At 30.2% G+C, this 15,061-nt stretch overlaps 1 long non-coding RNA gene and 1 pseudogene across 1 annotated transcript; both read right to left on the reverse strand.

Annotated features, from left to right (window-relative positions):
• Positions 1–13,019: 13,019 nt before the first annotated feature.
• On the reverse strand, positions 13,020–13,604 carry LOC148570701 (uncharacterized; annotated as a pseudogene).
• An 855-nt stretch (positions 13,605–14,459) lies between these two features.
• Positions 14,460–15,019, reverse strand: LOC148570702 (uncharacterized). Its single transcript, XR_015906927.1, has 2 exons — positions 14,861–15,019; positions 14,460–14,758 (listed from the first exon to the last, which is right to left on the reverse strand). It is a non-coding gene; the product is annotated as an uncharacterized LOC148570702 (long non-coding RNA).
• Positions 15,020–15,061: the final 42 nt, after the last annotated feature.

The following is a 15,061-nucleotide window of genomic DNA, read 5'->3' on the forward strand; positions in this document are numbered from 1 at the left end:
TAATCACGACTCGATCCCACGTTACCAAAACTCATATTCATTAACCAAACACAACGAAATACTAACGCGAAGTTTTTCGAAACATACTTACTTACCGAAACGAAGAAAGAACGGATGAACCGAACAACGGCGGTCTCCGAACCGGTTCGACGACAGCTTTAATCGTGACCCGCAATAACCGGAGCTTGACCCTATGTTACAAAACCTCAGAATATGTGCCCAAATATAACAGCATATTGATTTTCAAGAGCTCCGGAATGAAGAAGCTTACCGCGAGAAAGGATTAAAGACTGAATCAAACTGCAGAAGTTCCGGTGATGGTGCCGGCGGCCACAACAGCTTCTCCGGCAACCATACACGACATGAGACAACCTCTGTTGCAGCTGGTTGGGCAGCGGCAGCTTCCGACGGCCGTAGAAGCTCCGGCGGACAGAACAGCGGCACGACTTCTCCCTCCTATCACGGTTTCCCCCGGTGACGGTGCGCTCGCAGCAACAGTGCCCAGGCGCGCCGGCGACGACACAAGACAGCGTCCCTTTCCCTCTTCTCGCGCGCCAGCTTTGGTGGGTCAGCAGTGACTGAGGTGCGGCGCGACTCTCTCTTCTCCGTGGTACAGCGGCGGAAATAGAGGCAGTAGACCGGCGACTGGGTGGCGCGACGACACGGCTCCTCATGCGCGGCGATCCGGCGACGCGAAGCGACGGCGGTGGTGAAGCCCGACGCGTCGCCGCGGTTCTCCTCCCTCTCCTTGTCTTCTCCTCCTGGCGCGACACAGACTCCCTCTCCCTTCTCTGCTTCTGTTTCGGTTTCTTTCATGGGAGGAGGGGAAACCGTACGTGTGTGATGGCTACGCAGCAAGACAGTGAAGAATGGGGTTGGGGCTACGCAGCGTTGAAGAGGAGGAATGGAGGCTGCTGCTTGGTTCCCTTTTCCCTAATGCTACTGCGCGTGAATGGAGAAATGGGAAGAGGTGCGTTACTGTTGAGGCAAGGAAGGAGGGTTGGGGTGTGACTACTAAGGGCTAGGGTGATTAGGATTTCATTTCCAAAAGTTAGGGTTAGGGGCATTTTAGTAATTTTATATAAAATTGGGAGTAATAATATAGTAATTGAAACCTAAATTAAATCCAACACTAATTATATATAGAAAATACTATTTGCTCATCAATTTTACAAATTATTTTCCATAAAATGCCCAAATTAAAATAATTAAAAATAATATAATTAAGCCCTTTTATTTTCCAAAGTAGCAGTATTAATATTTAAAATATTACTTATCTAATCCAAGTCATATAAAATCCTTATTATTTCACAATTACCAACTTTATAATTTGAATATAGGAAATAATCCAATAATTATAAAATTGGATAATAAATCATAACTTGTCTCAAATTCAATAAATCACAACTTGCCTTAATTATCTTTAATAAAATAATCTCTGAAATTAAGGATATAAATAACTATATGATTTGAGACTTGATCATAATAAGAATTTTCTAAAGTTCTGGGTCTTACAGAACCTGAGAGAAAAATATTGAAAATAAACTCCATTTTTTTAGGGTGAGCAATTTAAAAAAAAAATATTAGCCACAAAAAAAAATTCTAAGTTTACCATGTTACTAGCTTATTTTTTTTTTTTAAAAAAAAAAAAAAGAGGCATCTGTTTGGCCTAGAAGTCGACCAGCTTAATTAGCTATTTTTTCTGGTTAATTGAGTTAAGTCGTTTAAGCTTGCATTTTTACGAGTTTGATTTTAGAGTAAAATATCAATCTATTTAAGTCAAGTAAACGAGCTAGTCCAACGGATTTGGCTCATTTTGACGATCCTAATTAATTCAAGATCTAGCTCAAATTAATCTTTATTGAATAAATTCCAAAATAATTCTAATTAATAACAAAACTTGTACGATCATATGCAAATAAATCCTCATATATAACAATTTAATTATCTTATCTATTATATATTTTTCTAGTATACTTTGTGATTGAAAATTATCAATATTATGCTCCCATTTTCTAAAAATATTGAATTTTTAAACTTGTCTTTCGATTATAACGACAAATTTATGATCTAATTAAAGAAAAATATTTTTTTAAGGAAAAGCTTTTGATTTGAGTTGTTTGTGAAATTTATGAGAATTGACATCTTGTAAAATATTGTAAGTTATTAGTTATTAAAAATTAGCTAGCTAATTATTAGTCATGACTTTCGGAGTTTAACTATTCTCTCATTTAAAATAGCTCTAAATTAGTGACAAAATTATGATAAATTATATTAGCGTGCTTAGCAAATTTGTTTCAAACTTTTCATGAATTTTCCATGAATTTATATAGAGGTTAACGATTAGTAGCAACATGAAGTAAGGACAGAATAAGGACTAATATTTTTCCTCACAAATTAGTAGCAACATGAAATAAGCGAAGAAAGTCTGTCTATGAGTTGTTAAGCGGTTGCTAATTTCTCAATAAATAAGCTTCTGATTAATGACTCAATTGCGACCAGTTACTTCTAAAATTTTCTCGGTTAACTTTGGATTTGTTATAACTCTGCGATGAATTTCTAACGAGATTAGTGAGTAATTTGCTAAAAAATAGGTAGGATATAGCTTTTGCTTTGCGAAAAGATTGTAGTTGCTAAGTCGCTTACTAAATTACAATTGTGACAATTTAGCGACTTGAAATTAGCGAATGAAGTGTGTCAGTTGTTAAAGGGTCGCAAATTTCTCGCTATGAGGTCCTCGGCACTCAATATCCATATTTTCGCTTTAGCGACAAATTAGCAAGAAATACTTTCCTAACTAAATGATTTATTTATTGTGACGAGTTAGCGACGACTGTTTTCCATCGCTAACCTCATTTATTTGAATTTTACAATATTATGCGACAAATTGGTGAGAAACTAGTTTCTCACTAAAAATAAAAACTTTGCTGACAAATTAGCTAGGAAATTGTCCATCACAAGATACATTTCAAGTCTTTGTGACGGATTAGCTAGGAACATTGTTCCTCACTAATTAGCCTTTTTGCACAAAGTTCATTTAGTGACCAACTAATGTGTGAATTATTTCTCACTAATTGTATATCAAACACTTGCAATAGTGACAACAATATCCCTCGCTACTTTACTTTTATTCGATTGAACTCCTAAGTGATTGATTTGCTAGAACATTGTCACTTGCTAATAATTTGTGACAAATTAGCGAGAAAATTTTTTTCGCTTTTTTTTTAGTTGCAAAACTCAATTTGAGAAAAACAAACTTACTCGTGAATCTCTCGCTAATCAGTTGCTTGTCTTAAGTTCGGATATTTTGTGACTGCTCATTAATTTTGTCGTTAGTGCCTCACTAATTTCTCGCTAGTTAGTGACAAAAAATATTTCTCGCAAAAGTTCATCGCTAATTTGTCAAATTCTTGTAGTTTTGGAGGGTTTTCATTGCAATTAACATGAATTAAAATACAAAGAAATTAAAAGTACAATTCATTAATTAAGTGGCAAGAAAATGAAGAAAAATTAAAGAAACTAACAAAATATCAAGCAACTCACAGTTGACAACAATTAAAGTAAGGGTTTTGGCTAGGGGTAAGAATCAAGGATCACTATCATTATCACAAAATTAGAAATTATGATCATTTTTAAGAGCAGCCCAATAATTTAACCTCTACACATTGAAAAAAGTGAATTAAACTCAATTATCCCAAATGATAAGTCCTAACCAATATACTAATTGAATTTAGTATAAATAAGGTTAATCAACATACAAATTTTATTTAGTAAAAAGTTAGCATTAGTAAAAATAAGAGTTAAATACGATTTTGGTCCCTATGGTTTAGCCTGAAAATTAAAATCATCCTTACCTTTTTTTGTTTCAAAATGGTCCCCAACATTTAATTTAATATTAAAATTGTCCTTTTGAAGACAATAAATTTTAAATAACAAAAATACCCTACCAGTATCCCTCCTTTATTCTTCATCCTGTCTCTCTATCACCTTTCTTTCTCTTCTTTTTCCTTCTCACAGAGGCAACAATATCAAGAGTTAAAGGGGTAGAACGAAGGAGAGAGATGGCAAGAGAGGGACGTGAAATTGGAAGGAGAAGAAGAAGGAAGGTACGACGACGAGAGAAGTCGTCGCTGCTATCGTTGGTTCACCGAAAAGAGAGAGGGGAAGGATGCAAACAGAGAGAGTGTTGTTGCCTCCGATGGTGTTGCTGCAATGGCTTCAGAAGGTGACTGTCACTAGCGGCTATCCTAGCCGCTCACCTCGCTCGCATCAATGGCCTCATCCGCCGTTGCCAACATTGTTCCTTCTCTGTAATCGAAGGAGGTTCCGCCATTGCCGATATCGTTGCTCGATTCGACCTCTCCTCCTGCATCACTACTCCGTTTCTGCATTGCCACCTGTGTCTCTACCGCTTGGGCACTACGACAACCTCTGCTCATGTGCTCCTTTTAGTATCTCTTCTCACCATCTCTCCCGTGTTTGTTTCTCCCTTTCAATATATTCAACAACACCAACAACATAACAATTTTAGAGAGGGATAGAGAGACGAAGGGAGGGAGAGAGACAGATTGCAAAGAAGGAGAATAGAGGAAGTAGGAAGAGATGTGGCGTAGAGAGAGTGAGATGATGATAGGGTAAGGTAAGGATATAATTATCTGAAGGATGATTTTAAAACCACATTGGACCTTAAGGACGAATTTGAATGCAAAAGCAGGTTGGAGATGAAAAAATTTTTCAGCCTCAACTTTGGGGACTAAAATCGTACTTAACCCTAAAAATAAGGTTAATCAACAACAACTCGCAATTACCAATCAATTAGAACAATGATAACTCAAGATCGGCTTAATTCTTAACTCCAAACCAAATGTAAAAATCTACTCCATAACTAATTCAAATAATTTGTCAATTTGGTGTGCATCATAAAATATAAACTTGCAACTAACTAAAATCTACTTTTAATCATCATCAAATTTACAATAAACATAACATCAACATCAAGAAGCATAAATAAATAAAAACCCAAAAGGAACGTTATTCATCATACTTAAATTAAATATTTAAAGTCTAACACTCATAAGTATTCACAATAACAAAATAAAAGAGAGCATGAAACTGAAAATGTAATACAAAAAGAATTAGAAGATGAATTTTAAGCTTGATGCTTGCAAGAATTATAAGAAATTAAAATAAAACTAACGTAAACTAACCCTAATTTTAGAGAAAGAGGAGAGCTTCTCTTTCTAAAAAACTTAACTAAAATATACTAAAACTAAGTAGTTCTTTTTTGTTCTTCTTTTCATTTCCTCCTTAAATGCATATAAAATCTGATATTTGGAGCATTTTTGGGCCCAAAATGCGATCTCATGTGCCACTTAAACCAAGAACGAGATGGCACTGTCGTGTTCGTGGCAATCTGCCGTATATGTAGCACAATCTCACGTACGCAAGGCCTCACCTGCATCGTTGGCAGTCCCCTGCACGATCTTAGGTTGGCTAAACTCCTTGCTTCTAGTTGACCATAATTCAACCTAATGAATTTGTCAAAGTACCAAGTGGATCGGATGATTTAAAATCCAAACAAATTCAAATTATAGATAAGAAACATACTATTTTGTCAATAATCGCAATTAAGAACAAGAATCACAAATATAGTCAGTTAAGCACAAAATGCATAGAGAAGCTTAATAAAATCCCTTAAAATATACATAATCTCATAAGAAATTGGACTTCATCAGGTGCAGCGGCAAGGGAAGTCATTGTTGTTGTCGCTGGGTTCATGAAAAAGAGAGGCTTAGACAAGTGATCGATGCTAAATACCGGTTTAAAAAATTTACAAATTTAAAAATTCAATTTTGTTGTAGTTCTAAACCGAAATCTAATACTCTTTAAAGTTTAGTTTAGAATGTCACAATTTAAATCAAATATTGGAGATTTTAATTCTGGATTATTCTCTTTTGGAATCACAATTGAGTGCATATTATTGGCTATGGGAGATCGGAGTTTTGATTGCAAGTAATGGAATTTAAATAGCAAAAAGTTAAAGAAACAAACAAGAAATTAAACTAAGCAATGAAGACAATTAACTAGTAAAAGAAAGTAAATTCAAATGCGAAAAAAGTCTTGGCAAGGATTGAGAGTCAAGAATCACTATCTTTGTCGCTGACCACAAACATGGCAATTATAAAGAGTTAATCCCTCTTCGTCAACCTCTACATATTAAGAAAAGTCAAGTAGGCATAATTAATCCTAATCCATAAGTCCTAACTAATTTACTAATTGAATTAGTAAAGGGTTAATATTCAAATTCGTCCATGAAAGATTATGCGATTTTCATTTTTGTCTCCGAATGATTTTTTTAATCAAATTAGTCCCTCAAAGATAAAATGTAAGTCAAATTAGTTCTTCCGTCAGTTGGATGATGACGTGTCACTTGACATGTAAAAGAGTTTTTTATAGTCAAAATAGTCCTTGAAAGTCCAGACGTAAGTCATTTTCATCCCTCAAATTTTAAAAATTAGTCAAACTAGTCCTTATATAATTTTTTTATTTTTTCTTCATAATATTAAATTTGAAATACTTTTTGATACTAATAATTTTAATAGAAATGTAATTAACAAATAAAACATTAGTAATTGTATCTTTTCTTCTTAAAAATTTTTTCAATAAAATTATCTATCTCCTTTAATTCTTCTCAAAATCTCTCTTATTCTTTTCTATTCTAAAACATTTTTCTTACATTATCACATTTTGCTGGAATATATATATATACTCAAAATTGAAATGTATGTATTTATTAACTTAAACAAAGTTATATGCTCAAAATCAAATTTATGTATGTTAACCTAAACAAAGTTAATACCACTATTTCATATGTTTGAGATAGATTATATAATTTTTCTTTTAATTTCACAAATCAATGAGATAACATGAAATAGGAAACATTATACCTATGCATAACACAGGCTATCTTCGCACTAATACATTATATAAATAGGTATGCTTCGTATTAAAATAAAATTTCTTTTGTTTTAAATAAAATATTTAAAAAATTATATTAGAATATTAAGATTCAAAAAAGTGATTCCATAAATCAGTTTTTCAATTATTGAATTTACTATATAAATTAAACAATAATAAAAATTATAATTTTAAAAATTTTAAAAATTTAAAGTTTAAAATAATTACTATATTATTTAGTAAAATTTAAAATATTAAATTTTTAAATATATAATCAACAATAATTTGATAAACTCATTTAAATAAAAAAATTTCACATAAAAATTACAATATGAAAATGTAAAATTTTAAAATACAAATGATAAAATAACTTTATAAAAATTTAATTATTTTTATTATTTTATGTAAAGAGAATTTTGTTTATTAAAGTTTAAAAAATAATATTAAAATTAGTAGTATCAAAAAATATTGTAAATTTAATATTATAAAAAAATTATATAAGGACTAGTTTGACTAATTTTTAAAATTTGAGGGATGAAAATGATTTACGTCTGGACTTTCAAGAATTATTTTGACTATAAAAAACTTTTTTATATGTCAAGTGTCACTAACCTGCCACGTGACATGCCACGTGTCACTGACCTCCCACGTGGCGTGCCACGTGTCACGTGACACGTCATCATCCAACTGACGGAAGGACTAATTTGACTTACATTTTATCTTTCAGTGACTAATTTGATTAAAAAAATTATTCGGGGACAAAAATGAATCGCGTGATCTTTCAGGGACGAATTTGAGTATTAACCCAATTAGTAAAATATTAGCGTCAATAGAAACAAGATCAACTAACAACCCTAAATTATCAATTAATATTGGACATCATTGACTCAAGACAACCTAATTCCTCAACCCCAACTACTTCATAACTAATGCAAATAATTTATCAAACAATTGATGTGCATAAACATAAAGCACCATAAATTGTAAGAATTAGTAAAATCTACAGCTATTAATTGCAAGAAATAGGCAATAGCAACTTAAGCATAAAAACATCAAATTCATTACAGAGAAAATGAGAATTCAACAACTGTTCATAAACTAAAAATAATAAAAATAAAAAACTAACAAGAGAAACCTAGCAAACTAAGATAATAGAACAAGATAATGTAAAGAAAACTAAACTAAAACAAGATTAAAACCTAAAACTAGAGAGAAATTAAACTAGAACTACAGAATTCTAGAGAAAAGTTAAAACTTCTCTCTCTAGAATTTTTCTAAACATGATAAAAATAACCTAAACTAAGGCTACTTGATTCATTCCCCTAGAATCCTTGTTTCAAATGCTTCGGATTGGGTTCAAAAAGGACTACAAATCGTGAGTCATGTACCATTTTAAGTGAGGTACAAGACTAGAGTGATGCGTATGCGCCTATGGTGGTACGCGCATCATGTGTATGCGTGGACCCTGCGAACGTACCACTGCAACTTTTCCAAATCTCCATTTCTTCATAAAATCTTCACTTTTGCATGTTTTTCCTCCATCTTTCTAAGCCATTTTTGCCTCTTAAACCTTAAATCACTAAAACAAACATATCAAGACATCAAATAGAGTAAAAGTGAATTAAATTTGATAATTAGAAGTATAAAAAGCATGTTTTTAACAATTGAGCATAATTAGAAAAAATTCACAAAAGAATGCACTTTTCATGAATAAATACAAGTTGATAAATTCTATTTTTTTCAACTCAAAAATATTGCAAAATATGAATTTATTAACGAGACAGAGAGAAAACCCGAAAAGAGAGACGAAGAGAGAAAGAATGCGAGCAGAGGGAGAGTGAAGGGGAGGGACGAGCAACGCTACTGTTGCTGGAGCTGGCTGCGGGAGCTATTGCTACCATGGTTGCCACCATTGGAGTCACTGGTGCCACCACCAAGTGTGGGTGCTATTGCGTGCTATTGCCATTGTTGTCTGAATGCAGTCGGGTGTGGTTGGTGTAGCGGTGGGGGTTTAAGTGTGGTGGATACAGTGTTGGGATTGAAGTTAAAGAAAGATAAATTTTTTTTAAAAGAGTTATAATTATTATTTTTGTTAAGAATAAATTTATCTCAAAATTATAATTATAATATTAAGGGTTATTTTGAAGAGAAAAATGATAGGAATAATTTTAATTTTAAGCAAAAAGCTTGATAATCAAAACAACGCTTCACCCTTAAGATAAAAATTCCTATTTTTTTTATACAAAAATCTGTTTGAACTTAATCCAAATGTCTAGAAAATTTCTAAAAATTATTGGTGATTGAGAAGTTGGGTTCACCATTATATCTACAATATGTTGATTGAACACAATGGTTCTATGTCTAAAATCACTATTTTCCTTTAATAAGATAGTTGATTATTATTTTCGGCGTGGTTACTTAAGATTAGAGCTGGAAGTGAGTCAAGGCAACTCATGAATCAGCTTGAACTCGACTCGTTAATAGTTCAATAAACTAAACTCGTGAGCTGGTGAGCCAAGCTTGAACCTGAAATTGCACTACAAAAAATATCGTTAAAATCAACGGCCAAATCGACGGCTAAGCCGTCGATAATATTAAAATTCGCGGTAAAATAGACGACGGAGGTGGTCGCTATTAAGCTTATCGATTTTTGAAAATTTTAATAAAATCGACAGCTTGTCTAGCCGTCGATAATAACTTAATAAAATAGACGCCATGTTCGTTGATTTTAAAATAAAAGTATTATCAACACCATCTCGTCGACAATATGACGATAGTTAAAAGGGGTTTAATGCATCATCAAAAAAATCGACGATCAGGCCGTTGATTTTATTATTTTATTTTTAATTATATTTTTTTTAAAATATCGACAGCAAGCTGTCGAAAAATATCGACGGGAGAGATAGCCGTCGATTTTTTGCGTCGATAAATACGCTTTTTCTTGTAGTGTTGAACTCATAAATTAAATGAGCCGAACTTGAACTAAGTTCAGCTCATTAGCTCGTAAGCTAGCTCGATTATATATATATATATATATATATATATGATCTTAATTATTTAAAATTTTATATTTATCTTTTATATATAATTTTGATGTAGGACATAAATAAAAAATTTACAATTTATTGATAGATAAACAATATATAAAATTGATCTTTTTAAATATTTTTAAAATATATAAGTTATAATTTATTGATATAGAATTATAGATTATGTTCTTATTATTTGAGCCAGCTCGTGAGCTTTCGACGAGTCAAACTTAAACTTAAGAAATAAGTTCAATTGTTAATGAGTCGAGTCGTGAGTCAAGCTCAATTTTTTTTAGTCGAATTTGAGCTTCGTCTAGCTCGACTCACTTCCAACCCTACTTAAAATTTAATTCTCATAAAATCAAAAATGGAAAAGAATGACCATTGATACTTATAGAAAAGTTGTGATGATTTTCTAGAATAAATAATTTCCAATTATTTAAGTACCAAAAGATTGCATTGTGTATGAAACACATACTAGGACCTTAACATGGATAGACACAAACACAATGTAGCTGAGAAGAAAGGCATTTTCCAACTGCTTGGGGCCCATATGTAGTCCTGCAATCATTGCAACACTTCACGTCTTCTGTGACTGCACAAGCTTCACTAGTAATTTTGTAGCACTTAAATCCATTTATAGCTTCCAGTAGTTGTTCCCGTCCCGCTGGAACACATGGATCTTTCTGTATCTCCTCATGTCCTACAACACACCAGCACATAATGAAGTACTCTTTACCCACCTAGAAAGAAAATAATTTAGGTATTTCTATTATATGATTGGAAAAACATACCTGAAGTCATGGATAGGGCAAGGGAACTAATCAAAATTAAAGTGACGGTGAACTTCATTCTAAACAAGCTATCCTTATCGATAAAATTGGTATCAACGTTATTATTTGGAAAAAAAATAGAAACGTATCTATCAATATATAATAGTGAAATTATTCTAGAAGACAATTAATCATCTTATCATCCTGCCGGTTATAAGGAGAATTTATGATATTTCTATTTGGTAATTATTATCTTTTGTTTTATTATACATTTCCTTTTTACTCTCTCTCACAAGTTCAAAATTGATTTGGCTCTTTGTCGAAAACCAACTCATCCTGCTAAATTCATATTTCATAATACTAAAGAAGAGTTAACTATTAAATTCGATACTCAAAAAATTTAAATATTGACAAAAAATTTTTTTAATATATTATTGACAAAATAATTTTTTAATAATTTAAAAATATGACAAAAATAATTAATAAATATTATTTTTTATAAATAATAAAAAAATTTTATATTTAACAAACAACTTATTTATTTAATTTAAATTTTTTGATAATATTTGAATAAATATTTAAAAGGTATATAAAATATTCAGAGCAAAATTTGGTTTTTAATTTTTTTTAATTCTCAAAAGAATTTGATCATTCAAAATAAAAATATTTTCTAAAAGAATTCACTTGATATAAAATTATTAAATTTTATGAATGAATATATTTTTTTAAATGTAATTTAATATCTAAATTTTTGTCGTATTTTTAAATTTTTTGAGTTATTCGTTATTAACATCTTTTGATGTTATTTTTGTAAATAATGTAAACTTTCGATTGTCATTTGAATAGTTTACTCTACTTAACAAAAAAAAAAAAAAAAAAAGTTAAATGAATACTATAATTTAAAAAGGTGGCTCAATAGAGTCTTTGGGATGCTAAATGATTTAGAAAGAACTTAAATTATTTATCATGGTCAAATCGTTTTAAACATTGACATTAAATATTATACGAATTTAGTACAATATTAATATGCCCATCATAATATTACAAAATTATAATTTTTTTGAAATTACGTTAACTATGTCAACTTCGTTTTAACCTTATGGATTAGGACGAAAAACAAAAAACAAAGGGTTACTTTTACAAAAACGTTATGAGAAAAAACTCTATCGATCAAGGAGGCTAGGCTCTTGTAGCCAAAGGAGTCCAAGTGATAGGATTTTTAGTTATATTTTTTTTAAGAATTTTATTGACTTATTTAATTTGTTATTATGTGATCAAAAAATTTAATTTTTTATTAATAATTAATTTTAATATTTATTATTTAAAAAATAAAAGAATTTAACATATATATGTTTATATTTAATTAGAAACTAGGTCTTCTATACATATAAAAAAATTAATTTTCATTTTTATTATTTAAAAGTATTATTTTTTCTGTATATAAAATTATATATTATAATAAAAACTTTTGCATCGTTAGTTATAAGATTTACTCAAAATCAAATTTTTATTTTGGCACAATTGAATCGTGACTTTAATCATAATGTTGATATGTAATAAATATTTAAAAAAATACAGATCAAAATGATAAAAGTTTAAAAATAAATATAAAATATAAAATATACATAAAATAGTTATATATTTTTTTATGTGAATAATATTACAGATTAATTTTTCTTATAATTTATGAATTATTTAAAAGATATAATTTTATTTATTTTTATCCTTTATAGAGTTTTTTTTAGTATGTCTAAATTGCAATCACATCAAAAAAAGAAAAGAATAAATGGTAGCGAAAAGAAAAGTGTGGGCAAATTGTAAGCAGCGGTGCACAAATTTTGAAAAAAAAAATTGACTGAATTTTTTTAATTAATTATAATAAAAAATACCATATATGACATATTTTAATAGTTAAATTAATAATAATAATAATAATAATAATAATAATAATAATAATAATAATAATAATAATAATAATAATAATAATAGTAGTAGTAGTAGTAGTAGAATGAGAAAGACAGAGAAATAGAAGGGGAGAAGAAAGGAATGATATAGATAGAGAAGAGAAAAAAATAGAGAATGAACTTATTAATTGCAATGAAAAAGTATTATCCAATATATTTTGGTAGTCAAAAAAAAAAAAAAAATAATAATAATAATAATAATAATAACTATTTTAGTCTCTAAGATTTGGAATCAAAATCAAAATTTTCTCTAATCTTATTTTAGTTTAAAATGATGCTCAACATTCTATTTAATATTATAATATTTTTTTGCCATCATATTTAATCTTCCGAAGCAAATCTAGAATTTTCCATCTCTTTGCCAGTGACGAAGACAATCTTGTCAACTTGCTCTACTTGCATCTGTTTGGCGATGCTTGAATCAGATTCAGAATCCACACATAATACGTCTCCAGCTGAATTCTGTCCAGACTGTCGTTCACCTTTGACGAAGATGACAACGACGACAGAGAATTGCGGTTGCTTCAGTAATTCTTCGCATCTTTGCCGATCAATAACTCCTCCATCAAAAATCAAATGTTGTCGTCATTGCCATTAGATCCACCGCTGCACTCCGGTGGAGTTCTAGCAAGGACTTGGTTGAAGACTGGGAAAATATGACCACTGTAGAGATCAAAGAAAGCGCTATCAATGACCTTTGGAAACATTATGAACTCGAAATCAGTATCGCCGTTTTGGTGATGGTCTTGGTGGTTGTCATTTGGATAAAGATCCGAGTCATTTCAAGGAAGAGAGTAGTGCCCTCAAGAAACTTGATCAATGATGTGTATAAGTTTGGGAGAAGAATAAGTGTTAAAGCAGACTTGGTATGATTTGTTCATTCTTTGTTCTGATTCATTGTTTATTATGATTTTTAATTTTTTCAAGCCTTAGGATTTTCAAGCATTAGGATTTTTAATATGCATGAATTATATATTAATTTTTAAAAAATTTAAAATTTAAGTTTACCGTCAGATTTATTATCGGTTAAATTTATCAGTAGTTATTAATTTAATTATTAATTAATAATATATTACCTTCGGATTTACCGAAAAAAAAAATCTGACAGTAAAAATTAGAAAATATGCCAACGGTAATTAGAGGCGGACGAAAAAATCTTTCGGTAAACAATTATCGATGAGATATATACGATCGAATTTATTCCGACGGTAAACATACTACTGGCGAATATTTTTGGTAAATCCGCCGGTAAATTCGACGGTACTCAATATTTTTTTTGTAGTGTAATATGCTTTTAATTTAAGAGAATATGAGACTTAGTACATCTCTTTTTGTTAGATTTAGAATTGTGTATGTAGTAAGAATGATTCAATAATTTTTTTTTTTTTTTGAAAAAATTTCATACTAGAAATCAAATAGGTTTAACTTAACCTCAAAAATTAATTTGATTATAATATCTACTAATATTCCTTTTCTAATAAATACATAAAAAATTTAGTGAGTCATATCGAAAAATAAATGAAAAATTATTATATCTGACAGCAAAAAATATTAAAGATTGATCTATGTAATAATTTTTTTTAAAAAATTAAAATATCTATTTTTAAAATTTTTAGGACTTGATTCGGTTAATTACTCTAATTTCCAGTTATTCATGTACGTACCTCAATATTGGATTCTGTATAAAATAATACATACTAGAACCTTAACATGGATAGACACAAATACAATGTGTGACTTTTTGGAATTTATAATTTCGAATTATTTATGTAAGTACTACAACGTTGCATTGCGTATGAAATACACATACTAGAATCTTAACATGGAGTGAGACAAATACAGTGTAGCTTAGAAGAAAGACATTTTCCATATGCGGTGGATCCATACGTATTTTGGCAATCATGGCAACACTTCAAGTCTTCTGTGAGTTCACAAGCTTCACTAGTAATTTTGTAGCACCAATTATTTATAACTTTCTGTAGTTGTTCATCTCCTGGTGGAATACGACATAGATCTTTCTGTATCTCCTCATGTCCTACAACACAATTACACCATCATATAAAAATACTCTTTACCTAGGCCACCTATAAAGAAAATATGACTTAGATTTTTCTATTACATGATTGGAAAAACATACCTGAAGTCAGGGACATGGCAAGAAAACTAATCAAAATTAAAGCGATGATGAACTTCATTCTAATAAACAATATATCCTTATCAACAAAGTTGATATCGAGGTTATTTGAAAAAAATACAAACATATCTATCAATATATAGTAGTTGAATTATTCTAGAAGACAATTGGTCTTCCTACCTATTATAAAGAGAATTCATGATA

The sequence above is a fragment of the Arachis ipaensis genome, chromosome B3, assembly GCF_059453495.1.
Source record: "Arachis ipaensis isolate K30076 ecotype BB chromosome B3, ASM5945349v1, whole genome shotgun sequence".
NCBI classification, from domain to species: Eukaryota; Viridiplantae; Streptophyta; class Magnoliopsida; order Fabales; family Fabaceae; genus Arachis; species Arachis ipaensis.